General features: G+C 38.2%; 1 long non-coding RNA gene across 1 annotated transcript; it reads right to left on the bottom strand.

Annotated features, from left to right (window-relative positions):
• Positions 1-434: 434 nt before the first annotated feature.
• LOC130576456 (uncharacterized) lies at positions 435-4,125 on the bottom strand. Its single transcript, XR_008965660.1, has 3 exons — positions 3,742-4,125; positions 2,401-2,473; positions 435-836 (listed from the first exon to the last, which is right to left on the bottom strand). It is a non-coding gene; the product is annotated as an uncharacterized LOC130576456 (long non-coding RNA).
• Positions 4,126-6,846: the final 2,721 nt, after the last annotated feature.

Raw genomic sequence — 6,846 nt, 5'->3', positions numbered from 1 at the left:
CAGCAATTCATCTCTTCCTGAGATAGGTGTCTAGAACAGATCAGATAAACTGCCCTCTAGGGAAGCTTGTGTCTCTTAACTGACTGCTAGGGGAATGGGAATAGCTTGAACTTGGATATCCAACTTCTAGGCTTCTGAAACGTGATGAATTTCATTCTGATATGGCCAAAGAACTGACACAAAATCGTTGGCCTGATAAAAAGAAGAAAMATCTGTCCAGCTAAATCCCACACACTTTATACTCAAGAATATGAGTGAATGAAAATACAAGAATATTAAAATTATTTTAATCTGTTATCTGAATTAATTTTCCATGATGACACAGTCAGCTTTTCTCCTTTGTAACACATATTTTACAGGAACACAGACATTTACTGCATAGGTGAGGTTTTCATATGAGAATATAAAAAGGAAAAGAAGTATCACATCAGCCTTTAATGCATATAATAATTGCTATTAGGTATAATTAAGTTATCTAATTAAAGGGTAACGCTTTTATACATATATAATCTATTTCAAATGGATCCAAGAGATGTAGGAATCAGGTAATGAATTTTTATTGGGTTTAGGTGCATAAGTGCTTCAGGCTGCCTGGAAAACCCTTCCTTATTAGTATACAGAATCATATGATCTCACATCTTCAAATCCACCTTTGCAGAAATGTCTTATTGTGTCTGAATGTCGACTGCAGGGCTGCCATTCACATGAGGAGTAATCACAGGATCAAGACCAAATGACATTGCTTTCAGGAAATGTTYTGTTCTTAGTCCATATTTTCCTCCAGGAATCTGTAAAATTGTCTTTTCTTGTAGGAGAAGAGAAGCTGTTGACAAAGGCTCAGAAAAAAAAAATCAGAAATAATATCTGCTCCAAATATTAACTGTGTATAAAATTTTTATAAGAGTTATAATTTCAAATGAAAACAAATATTAGGAATGCTGAAATTTCCTCCGATCTAAATAGTCAGGAATTTGAGCTACTGTGCGTCAGAGACATCTGGCAGYAGACCATTTCTTTAAATATTTTTGTGTGAATTTTGATGAGACTGGGAAAAAAAGACTCAGGAACTGAAAGAAGCAGCTTGGCATMACCCAATTTTCTCTGTACTTCCCTTTCACTGTCTGGTTTAGCTGACCAGTCCTCTTCCCTGTTGAAGCCTCACTTCTCTCCTCCACCTCCTGCTTTTAGTTTCTCATGYTTGGTCACTGTCCTAACACACAGAATACTTTTTGTGTGTGTTTGGAGAATGCCTAATAAAAAGACATCTGGATTGCTACTGGGACCTTGAGTGGTCCCAGAAAAACAGTTATGGTTAAAATTAGGAGAAAGAAAGRTAGAATCCAGGCAAAGGACATATCCTGTAGATGTAGAGGATGTAGGAAAGAGGCAGAAAGATCAAAAATTGTGACTGGGAACTGCTGTGAACAGTGGACAGAAAAGAGGACAGTGAAGAYGCGTGCTGAAAGGTGAATACCTGTACAAAGGTGTTTCCTTTGTGCTTTGTCTCTAAACACCAGCYCAGTTATGCTGCTGGAAAATGCTGTCCTCATCACTTGCAAGCCTGTTYAGCTTTCAGTCTCTCCCCTAYGYTGGCAGCAAGAACTTTCTTAGCACCTGCCACATGCATGGGGAGGAATGCAAATCTGCCACAGAGGATTGAATCACCTCAGCAGCCAGTCATGGAGTGGCATTTCCCAGGCTTCTTSTGGCAAATTTACTTGTTTATACCATGGATTAGCACTTCTCAGTTATCTCCTTCATGTTTACAATTTCCAATTAGTTCAGTCATTCCCCTAGGGATTAATCAAATAATTTCTCTGCAGAATAGCAAATGTCAGCCTTCTAGAACAGTGCTTTCTTCCTCAGGTTGCATTTGAACCTTCTAATACTATGAAAAGAGTGTTAAGTTCAGTGGAAGGAGTCATCATAACTTTCAAGGTGTTAAAAAATCAGGCATTAAACCAGTGTACCCAACATGTAGGTTGTTTTGGAAATGGGATAAAATGAGAGGATATTATCTCAAATAGGAAGTCTGTTATGGCTAAATGATAAAGTTTGTCTGCTAATTAAATCAAATCAGCTTTGGAGGTTGTTTGTTAGAGACCATGAAATTTACTGAATGACTCCCAATGGTTAATGAGGTAAATAAATGAGAAATGTAAGATGAAGAAAGGTAAGATAGGTGGATTTAACTGTAGGACTCGATTGCATTGAGCCAGAAAGCTCCATCTATTGTTTTTTTTTTTTTTCATTTTTCATTTCACATCCTTAAAGGGATGTGTTTTTCACTATTGATCTCCATTTCTGCCTTTTTGTGAATGTTCCTTAAGGTTTCAGTCCTTTTCACTGAATATTTTTTGCCTCTCTCTTTAGTGAATACTAAAAAGCTTTTGTACTTACAATTTGTAAAATGTTGTTTATCTTTAGAAATTTTCTCAACTGCTTGCTTTTCTTCTCTAGGATGATCATACTGCTGAAGATCAGAGGGGAAATATTTTAGTAAGAAAAACAGAAGTATGCAAATATTGGCTTTTCTAGCCWCTTAAGCATGGTTGGTTAAATCTGGAGATTCTCATATTCATTATCCACAAATAATAAATCCAGAGGTATTTATGCTGCATTTTTTAGAGCATTCAAGAATCAATAATTTAAGAAAATATTCTGCTGTCACATCTAGAGATTGAGGAGAATGTGTAACTCTCCACAGTGTCGCTGAGTGGAGACTGCAGAGTCCMACATCTGTGAGTACAGATTGATGCATGCAGATGGATGAAAGAATGATCTTCTGGGCATAAATGAGAGTTAGAAAATCCCTGTAAAATCCCCCAGAATATCAGGGAAAGGTTAGGGAGATCCAGGGCCTTGCATATTGCTCATTAGAAGTGACTGGCTGCATAAGGAACTGTAAAYCCTCTTTCATAATTTCTCAGGGCACAAATGAGCTCTTACAATTCCTCTCACACAGGGGTATTGCTACATAGGCAAAGAAATTGGGCAAGCTGATTTACAGCCCTTACAGGCAGGTGTCTGTTTCTCAGAGTTTGGTGTGTCTCTTGTTCTCTGATATTCGTTTGATGTATTTACTCTTCTGTAGCTTAGTAATGGGTAATTCCCATAATCAGCTGTCATAGTTTTCCYGTAGGGCATGGAAGGATTTTTTCTTATTTGTAGTATTACATTAAACTGAAGGGACTTCTGTGTATGTGTGGAGAAGAGTATTCACAAGTTTGATCATGAGTTGTTCTTCTGGCTGCCCTGCTTAAGGAACTAAACCAGATTTCTTTAGCAGAATAAATTCATAAGCATTCTTTGTATTTTCTACTTTTAGACAGGACTAAGACCACATAGATTTCTCTTTGACTAAAAGGCATTAAAAGTGTATCTGATCATTTTGTGCTCTTTGAATATAAAAAAAGAAACAGCATGCATAAGTTTTCCTTAAAAAATTATTAAATCCCTTGCAGAAGCGACTAGAAAAGTTAACAAGTTCTGCAGAATAGTGGTGGCCACAAATTTGTATCCTTTCTCTACCTAAGCTTCATATGAATGATATGGGACATCCAACAGAAAACTAATAAACATGTCTACTATTCATTGTATCAAATTTTATGTCTTGCCTGTGAACATCTATTAGAAGTTACATTCCTGACTGAATTTTTTTTTCAGAAATTAGAGAATCAGCATGCTGGTATAAGCTCGGCTGGGAGCTGGGAGATGTCTTCTCAAGGAGCAGCATCTTACCTCTGTAAATCCTGGTGCTGCAGCTGGGAATTTGGAGGGTGAGTGCTCTGAGGGCAGGCACTGCTTCCCTCGGCTGCTCAGGGTGCTGCAGCTCCAGGTCTGGCTGGGCTGGGAGCCAACGCTGCACTCCAAWGATCCCACAGAGCTGCTGCCCTTCTTGGCTCTCCTTCCTCCCCAATCTTCGTGGCAATGGAGAAGTCCCAAGCCAAATCTGGGGACAGAGAGTATCCAAGGAGATCCCCTTGCTTCTTTTTCTTCTTTTACATCTTTCTCCACATTTCTGACTCCTTTAAAGAATTCTCAGCTCTGTGGGATGCCTCCTCCTCTTTTGCATTTTGGGAGCACTGTGAGTCTACATATGCTTAGCTTGTACTTTGGATTTTGTGGAACAGAAGAGGAAAGAGGAAGTGGTGGTGTGTAACAGTTTATTTTCAGTAAAACCTGGGTATAGCTTCACACTCATTGTTTTCAGAGAGCCTTTGATATTTGARGCAGGGAACTCCCTCAGGCGAGATATTCATTTTGTGGCTTTTTATTTGGGCTGTGAAATTCTGCTCAGCTTTCACTGGTATCAAAAACTTGAAGAAGGCCACATGAATTTTCATTAGACTGTTATGCTGCCTTCTGAGAGGAGTCTACTGAAATTTTCCTTACCTTAGATTTTCTGCTAAGACAGTGTTTTAGAAATGTAAAGTAAGTTTTAGGGCTTTCTAATTAAAATCCACCGTGGCTAAGGGCGGGATTTGTTTTKTTCTTTTACTCTAGCTTGATTTACTGCATGCATCTGGGATGGATTTAGATAAATTTAAAAATCCCACAAAATGACTTTTACTCCTGGGAAGATCAGCTCTTCTGGGTGGTGTCAGAGAATAGGACTGGGAAGAAACAAGTCTGGGTTTTCCTTGTCTTTGTCTCCCTTGTGTGCTGGGGAACTCATTTAATGGTGATGGCTCTGCTGTCACACATGGTGAGGTGAGCAGCTCCTGGATATTTTGCAGATTGTTTTGAATTGAGTGAATGATTCTGTAATATTTCAAAAGAAATCAACCCCCTTGGGCAACATTTGATCATTTTTAACACATCATAAACAGACATAGTTGACTCAGGGGTGAAGTGAAAGCTGTGCAGTGCTGAACAGGTAAACTCTGTGACCTGACATTCCTGATACATTATTTGCTGACACAAAGTGTTTTACCACATGATAACTGCTTGGCTTGCAAATGAAGATGCTGCTTTGAAAAGCAGAGAACTCTGCTTCCAGCCCTCGGTGGGGTCCCATGTTTCAGTACCTTCTGAGGTGCCTTTMGGCAGTCCCTGTTGTTTACAGACATAAAGAGTACTGCAGTTTTACTGACTTTTATGTGAGTTTCTCAGAAGTTCAGCATAAATTCTATCAGAATCCAGCTTAGCATTTTGAACAATACCAAACTAATATTTTTTACTTGTTGCAAAAACTCTGGATACTACTTGTCTTCAGAGGGACTCTGACATTATCCCACTTTGCAGGTTTATTTGATGTCAGCTATGACAACAAAGCTTCACAGTTTTCCAGTAAAGCAGAGTTTTGTTTGTCCTTTTTATCACCTGGTAAATACTGGATGAGTTTCAGCGCAATAACAAACCATAAAAACCAGAACGGAGAGAAGAATAAACTTTTATTGTTTTAGCAACAAACCTGTTCCTCTTTACCTTTCAACGAGACACAAAAGCCTGCCTTTTGTTTCAGMACTGGAAAGCCTTTAACCTTGTTTKCMAACACTAGGAATTCATCTTCCTCTTTATATTTATCTGAGCAAGAATATGAAAATTGTTTACACTGAACAAGGAAAAAGACTTTTTATACAGCTAAGTGAATATTGRATGGGAGTAATGCTCCTGATTTTTGGGTTTGAGGGCWATTATTTTTATTATTATTATGTTCATATCATGATCAGAAATAGCATAGCTGAGCAAGGGAAATGGTACTGGAACTGTAGTCCTAATTGAAAAAAAAAATGTTTAAATGATTTCTCGTGAGGCAAAGATAACTAAAGAATCCATTAGTTTTTGTTCCAGTTATTAARTAGTTGTTGGTTGCACATCATCCCCAGATGGGGAAACCAAGTTTTAGCCCATTTCCCTGGTTTCTTGATTGTAAAGAAGAGGTGGGCACTGTGTGACTCTGAAAAGCAATCATCAGTGTCATGAATAAAGTCAATCAGTGAGTGACAAAACTCTAAGTCGGATTCAGAGCTTTTCACTTCCAGATATATGTCAACTTTCTTTCCTCTAAACATTTTTAAAGACACATATTTTCACCCAGATGGTCCAGATCCTGTATTTTCCTGCCGTATTGCTTTCATTGCAATTACGCTTGAGCTTGAGCTCCCAAGATAAATCACTTCATGTTATTGAGCTCCATCTTCACCACAAAAACGTGTTCTAAACAAGCATGGACTGGGGGAGGATTCATGCACGTTCTCAATGTGGGAAGGAAAAGGTGTTTTAACATTTCTTAATGTTGTATGAAATTATGCGTAGACTGTGTGTCAGTGAATGGCATTACAAAGTTTTATTGGGAGAACTTTGAAGGACCATTACACAAGGGTAGGAGGCTATTCTGGTTTTCTAGGAAGAAGCTGTAAAACCCTGACTGCCCTGGCTGTACAGTATTCTGTTTATACCACAAACAATTTTTTTTTAAAACCTTGTTAATTTTTAACTTTTCATTTTGCTTTGCACCAGCTTTCTCTCTTAGAAGTACAGACTCATAAGAAATGAGAGCAAATATGTCATAATCATAGGTAAAACCTGCTCTAACATCTCTTGAAGGCTCATCTCTCCTCAAGTAACCTGCCAAAAATATCCCTATCACTCTCTACAATCAAAATGGAGAAAGGTGGATACTTCTACAAGGTGAATGATTCTACCAGACTTCATTACCCATCTTCAAATGGCCCTCAGAAAGTGCTGATTTCTCACTCTCTTAATTCTCTCTCTTAATCTCTCTCTCTCTCTCGCTTAATTGTATAGTGCAGTTCAAAAAACAACTTTGACAAAATGTATCTGATTAAATTAATCCCCTGTTAGGAATCTCCCTTTTCTTCAGTGGGAAATACCTGGCTC

Source organism: Malurus melanocephalus, unplaced genomic scaffold (genome assembly GCF_030028575.1).
Source record: "Malurus melanocephalus ecotype Western Australia unplaced genomic scaffold, MMel_1.1 scaffold_142, whole genome shotgun sequence".
Classification (NCBI taxonomy): Eukaryota; Metazoa; Chordata; class Aves; order Passeriformes; family Maluridae; genus Malurus; species Malurus melanocephalus.
The sequence above is the reverse complement of the archived record's forward strand: the minus strand, read 5'-3'. Positions and strand labels throughout refer to the sequence as shown.